This window comes from Wolffia australiana, chromosome 2 (genome assembly GCF_029677425.1).
Source record: "Wolffia australiana isolate 7733 chromosome 2, ASM2967742v1".
In the NCBI taxonomy this organism is placed as follows: domain Eukaryota; kingdom Viridiplantae; phylum Streptophyta; class Magnoliopsida; order Alismatales; family Araceae; genus Wolffia; species Wolffia australiana.
The window spans coordinates 4645962-4652722 of NC_135836.1; the positions used below are offsets into that span (position 1 = coordinate 4645962).

The 6761-nt window shown below is 51.3% G+C and overlaps 1 pseudogene; it reads right to left on the reverse strand.

Annotated features, from left to right (window-relative positions):
• Positions 1-5801: 5801 nt before the first annotated feature.
• Positions 5802-6148, reverse strand: LOC144714958 (cortical cell-delineating protein-like; annotated as a pseudogene).
• Between the last annotated feature and the right edge of the window lie 613 nt (positions 6149-6761).

Genomic DNA, 6761 nt, shown 5'->3' on the forward strand with positions numbered 1-6761 from the left:
GCAAGAGATCAGCGCCTTTGGTCGGGAAAGCCCGTGACAACTGATCATCGCTCCCTTGGGCTAGTGTTTAGAAGACATTCTTCGATTCGGACGCATCTTCGCCTTGCTTACAACAGTGAGCTCCCGTGTCCCGTAGAGCGCCCTAGAATGATTCTGTAGTTTCATTTCCCACACTGTCTTCCTGACTTTATGATACTCTGGGCTCCTCTCGAGAGTTCTCGAGGCTTGAGAAAAGACATTGAAAAGCGGAGCGGATGTTTATTAGTATGTGCCCTACAATGAAAGAAGCCAACACAGAGGTGTATGACCGAGAGTCTTTTTAAGGTTTATTATCCGAAGATAAATGTGTGTCAACCAAGGACGCCTTGCACGGCGTGGAGGGCAGAACACGAGGAGGAGGAGAGAGGAGCCTCGCTTTATTATCAGGGGACGATCATAGCGGTCAGGCCTTAAACAAGATGTCAGACTCGGGCGGGTGGAAGGGGCTGAGACAGAGGCTGTTACAAGGGGGCACATGAACTGAACGGAATGCTGATGACTAGGAAAGACGAGGAGGGTTGCGCAACAAAGTTACGGAAAATCCGGGCGTGAAATTCAGCGGATAACGCCGCGGGCAGCTCCTTAGCATCCAAGGAGTTGAACCGCTGGCCGCAGGCCTTGAGCAACAGGTTTATGTCCCCGGAGGTTGACGCCGACGACAGCCCAAGAACGTTAATCTTGGCTACGCACAGAGGCATTTACCGCCCGCACAGGCGTAAGGGTTGCAATCAGCGCACAGCAGCTGCTCAGGACGGCATCGGTGATTCCACCGATCTTGATGAGGTTGAGTGCAGGATCGCACGCGCAACTTGAGGAGGCCGACGCAGCTAGTGATAGCCGTGGAGCAGCTGTGCCGATGCAAGTGGGAAGAGAACCAGGTTTAGGATCAAGAAGGTCGCCACAAGTTCAGTCTTCCCGCCATGGTAAAGTAGAGACTTGGGGGCGCGACGGGGCAGGGAAACAAAGATGAGAAATATGGAGGCCCGATGATTTTGAGGTGCATGCGCCGCTATATATAGGGAACCCAGAGGGGCCAGGTGTCCGGTCAAAGCATCCATGTAAAGTCACACGCTGAAAGGGAGAGGTTTGATGACGGCGCAGTTGGCGCAGTGGGGTGGGGAACGATCCAGCGGCGCGCCTCCTGGCCTCCTTTGCGTAGTCTTGCATCCCGATAAACGGGGAAAAACATCTCGCGTTGGAGGACTGATATTAAGGCCACTAACAGCGACGTGGATTTCAAAGAGATATGCTGTGTGGCCGGGCAACGCACGCAGAGAAGAGGGCGGCGTGTTACCGCGGTATACTTGGAGGTCGATGTGGACGCGACCTGATGCTTAGAGGAACTGAGGGGGCGGGGCCGGCGTCACACATCCAGCGTAAGTACATTGGGCCATCCTCAACATCACGGGCGATGCTTCTCAGCGCCGCACCAGCTGAGGCCGAATAAGCTTTAACGACCACATCCGCATGGCAGGTGCACAACGCAAGACTTTTAACGAGTTTAAAACGCGAATTAGGCTCGAAGGTGTGAAATGCTCCCAGTTAGCTCAAGTGCTCAGGATAAAATCAAGGCCCTGCTTTACTAGGCCCCTTTGGGGTCTGGAAGCCTCCCAGAGCGAGACCCGCTTGCTAACTCCCAGTACGGTTATGACGCCCAATAAGGTATGACTAGGCGTTTAATCCTAGTCTCGCGCACACGGCTGATATTGTATCACAAGTTTCAACGCCATTCTGCAACACCACTCAACACCATTTCTAAAGAGCATCACCATTTTGTCCATCGTTGCTGCACGCCTCCCACATCCCATCCTCATCAACCCCAAAGATCCACCGCCCACACTAACATCGTCATAAACATATAAAGGCTGGACGGCCTTCGCCATAACACTGGAAGGCCAGCCCTAACTCCTAATCACTAGCAGGCTCTGGCTACGCCCGACGCCATTGTATTTATGGAGATGCTTACCGCGCAAAGGGGGATTCATTTAGAGTCAGCATCGAGTACTAAAGGCCGGGCCTAATCCAGAAAATAAAAACGCCATATGGACAAATGGGTCCTGGTCCAACCCACCCTTGAAAATCCCACGCGCCCTGAGCGACGTAACCCCTCCGCAAGCGGAGAGGTGGGCGGCGAGCGCAGACGGAGAGAGGGGCAGACCCCAAGAGAAGTTGACAAACAGACAAAGACACATGCAGAGAGAGAAAATTCGGGACGTTGGGTTTGGGAGAGACACGAAGATAGCGAAAAGAGAGAGAGCGAAGGAGAGCCAGAGAGAAGGACAGCGAATAAGACACTCAGCGAGAGAGATAGAGATTGAGGGGGAGAGATATAGGGATAGCCCATGAGGGAGGGAGATTTAGAGAGAGAGCCAGAGAGGAAAAAGAGAAATAGCGAAGAAGAGAGACGGCGAGAGATCGCAAGAAGGGAGCGAGAAAAAGAGAGCCAGGAGGAAAAAGAGAAATGGCGAAGGAAAGAGAGGGGAGAGAGGGATAACACGGGAGAGAGAGAGAGAGATCGCAAATAAGAGAGCGCAAAATGAGAGTCACAGAGAGGTAGAGAGAGCGAGATAACAAAACCCGGCTAGAGAAACAGAGCGGCCGACAAAGAGATAACGAGAGACTGAGAGATCATGAGCGACACAAAGAGATTCCAAGCGAGAGAGAAAGACAGAGAGAGGGGCGGGGGAGAGAGATAAAGAGAGACAGAGGGCGAGCGAGATTCGCAGAGAGAAACGCACAGAGATTGCGAGAGAAAGGAAGGTGAGAGCGAGAGAGAGAGTGAGTTTGGGAGAGAGAGAGACACAGTACGAGAGAGAGAGAGAGAGAGAGAGAGCGCGGGGGAGAGAGGGAGAGAGCGAGGCACAGAGAGAGATTGCGAGCGAGAGAGAGAGAGAGAGGCGGAGAGTGAAATTATGGAGGGATGGAGAGAGAGAGAGAGGGACAGTGAGATTCCGGGAAGAGAAAGAGAGAGAGGCAGGGACGGAGAGTGAGATTATGGAGAGAGAGAGAGAGAGAGAGAGAGAGAGAGAGAGAGAGAGAGAGAGAGAGAGAGAGAGAGAGAGAGAGAGAGAGAGAGAGAGAGAGAGAGAGAGAGAGAGAGAGAGAGACGGAGAGTGAGATTGCGGGAGAGAGAGAGAGAGAGAGACGGAGAGTGAGATTGCGGGAGAGAGAGAGAGAGAGAGAGAGTGAGATTGCGGGGGAGAGAGAGAGAGAGAGGGAGGGAGAGTGAGATAGAGGGAGAGAGAGAGAGAGAGACGGAGAGTGAGATTGCGGGAGCGAAAGAGAGAGGAGAGTGAGATTATGAGGGAGAAAGAGAGGTAGAGACACAGTGACATTGGTGGAGAGAGGAGAGAAAGAGAGGAAGAGTGAGATTTCGGGAGCGAAAGAGAGAGGGGAGTGAGATTATGGGGAGAAAGAGAGGTAGAGACACGGTGAAATTTATGAGAGAGAAAGGAGAGGTTGAGAAAGAGTGAGACGGCGAGAGACACCTTGTGTGTGTGGGTCTCTAGAGAGAGAGCGAGAGGTGAGGGAGAGCCAAGAGAGATTTACGCGACCAACGTAGATAAGAAAAACAGAGGGACAAAGATCGAGAGAATGAAACGAAGAGAGTGAGAAATGTGAAATTGCGTATGGAGGGTGAACGCAAGTGAAATGAGCTGGAAGAAAAACCGAGAGACGGAAGTTCAAGAGCGGTGAAATGCACTGGGCCCAAAGAGAAGGGAAAATCCTTTTTCTCTGAGAGAAATGCAATTGCCTAGAAAATAAAAGTTCAAGAGCGGTAGAGCATAGAAAATTCAAGAGAAAAAAAAAGGAGAAACAGAAACAGTCGTTAAAGTAGAAGAGAGAGCGCCAGTAAAAAGGAAGAGAAAGGGAGAGAGACAGAGAGAACTGGAGAGAGGTAGGGTGATTAAGAAGAAAGGAGAAAACGAAGGAGAGATAGTGCGTGAGAGATGGCGAGAGCAGATGACAAAATCCGAAGAAAAAAGCCGAGGGACGGCAACCCTGGTCAAAACAGATGGAGAGATCGTTTGGGAAAGAGAGAGATAAGGATAGAAAGAGAGAGAAAGAGGGGGAGAGAACAAGAGAGCCGTAAGAAAGAGAAAGAGAGAGATTGACCAAAAGCAAAAGAGGTAGAGACCCAGACAGACACATCAACAAGAAGAATGAGACGGAGACCAGGGGGGATAAAGAAGAGGCGCTAGATTGAGATAGAGAGCGAGAGAGAGGGAGGGAGATAGAGAGGGAGATAGAGACCAAGAGATCGCTAAAGAGAACGTGAGAGAGACCAAGAAATAGAGTGTAAGAGAGAGACCAAGAGATAGGGAGAGAGAAAGTAAGTGAGAGAGAGAGAGAGAGAGAGAGAGCTCAAGAGACACATTAAGAGAGAAAGAGGGTGAGAGACAGAGACGGAGAGAAACGCAGAGCCAGAGAGACAAAGCGAGTAAGATGGGATGCCAAGAGAGAGACAGAAAGACACGGGGAGGCAGAGAGAGAGAAACAGAGACCGACAAACAGTGTGGGAGAGAGAGAGAGAGAGAGAGAGATAGACGCGTAAAGATGGAGCGAGAGAAAGAGAGTAAGAGGGAGACGGAGAGGGAGAGAGGGGGGAGGGAGAGATTGAGATTAAGAGAGAAAACAATATGAGATACATGGGCAGACAGAGATACAGAGAGAGACACACACACACACAGAAAGAGGCCCTTGATTCAATAGGAGGAAGACCTACATCTGTAAGGTGGAGGGTAAAAGAATCTACCGCATGATTGAATACTGTATGTCAGAATGCTTGTTAAAGATAACCTAATATTTTTCTTGAAGATCCGCAAATTTTCCTTCCTCGGCATCTTCGAGTGGCAGAGAATGCACTTGGCCTACTGGGAACGTGACTCTATTATCCGTCAGACTTACTATGAAATACTGTTCATTCACGACCAAATATTTGGGCTTCAAAATGGACCATCTTTTCAACCTTTCATGCCCAAATATTGTGCTTGAAAACGCATGATCTTTGCAAGCTTTCCTGGCCGAATACCGCGCTCAAGATGGATGATTTCGCTGTTAAAATTACTTTACAACGCTTAAGATCGAGCTGGCTAACGGGTATGCGATGCTAGTTCTATGTAAGAAGAACCGGTCGCGCAAGAGATCAGCGCCTTTGGTCGGAAAGCCCGTGACAACTGATCATCGCTCCTCCCTTGGGCTAGTGTTTAGAAGACATTCTTCGATTCGGACGCATCTTCGCCTTGCTTACAACAGTGAGCTCCTGTCCCGCGTGAGAGCGCCCTAGAATGATTCTGTAGTTTCATTTCCCACACTGTCTTCCTGACTTTATGATACTCAGCTCCTCTCGAGAGTTCTCGAGGCTTGAGAAAAGACATTGAAAAGCCGGAGCGGATGTTTATTAGTATGTGCCTACAATGAAAGAAGCCAACACAGAGGTGTATGACCGAGAGTCTTTTTAAGGTTTATTATCCGAAGATAAATGTGTGTCAACCAAGGACGCCTTGCACGGTGCGCGGAGGGCAGAACACGAGGAGGAGGAGAGAGGAGCCTCGCTTATTATCAGGGGACGATCATAGCGGTCAGGCCTTAAACAAGATGTCGACTCGCGGGTGGAAGGGGCTTGAGACAGAGGCTGTTACAAGGGGGCGACATGAACTGAACGGAATGCTGATGACTAGGAAAGACGAGGAGGGTTGCGGCAACAAAGTTACGGAAAATCCGGGCGTGAAATCTCAGCGGATAACGCCGCGGGCAGCTCCTTAGCATCCAAGGAGTTGAACTGCCGCCGCAGGCCTTGAGCAACAGGTTTATGTCCCCCGGGAGGTTGACGTCGACGACGAGCCCAAGAACGTTAATCTTGGCTACGGCACAGAGGCATTTACCGGCCTGCACAGGCGTAAGGGTTGCAATCAGCGCACAGCAGCTGCTCGTGACGGCATCGGTGATTCCACCGATCTTGATGAGGTTGAGTGCAGGATCGCACGCGCAACTTGAGGAGGCCGACGCAGCTAGTGATAGCCGTGAGCAGCTGTGCGCCGATGCAAGTGGGAAGAGAACCAGGTTTAGGATCAAGAAGGTCGCCACAAGTTCAGTCTTCCCGGCCATGGTAAAGTAGAGACTTGGGGCGCGACGGGGCAGGGAAACAAAGATGAGAAATATGGAGGCCCGGATGATTTTGAGGGCATGCGCCGCCATATATAGGGAACCCAGAGGCCAGGTGTCCGGTCAAAGCATCCATGTAAAGTCACACGCTGAAAGGGAGAGGTTGGATGACGGCGGCAGTTGGCGAGTGGGTTGGGGGAACGATCCAGCGGCGCGCCCTCCTGGCCTCCTTTTGCGTAGTCTTGCATCCCGATAAACGGGGAAAAAAACATCTCGCGGGTGGAGGACTGATATTAACGCCACGAACAGCGACGTGGATTTCAAAGAGATATGCCGCGTGGCCGGGGCAACGCACGCAGAGAAGAGGGCGCGCGGTTACCGCAGTATACTTGGAGGTCGATGTGGACGCGACCTGATGCTTAGAGGAACTGAGGGGCCGGCGCCACACATCCAGCGTAAGTACATTGGGCCATCCTCAACATCACGGGCGATGCTTCAGCGCCGCACCAGCGAGGCCGAATAAGCTTTAACGACCACATCCGCATGGCAGGTGCACAACGCAAGACTTTTAACGAGTTTAAAACGCGAATTAGGCTCTAAGGTGAAATGCTCCCAGT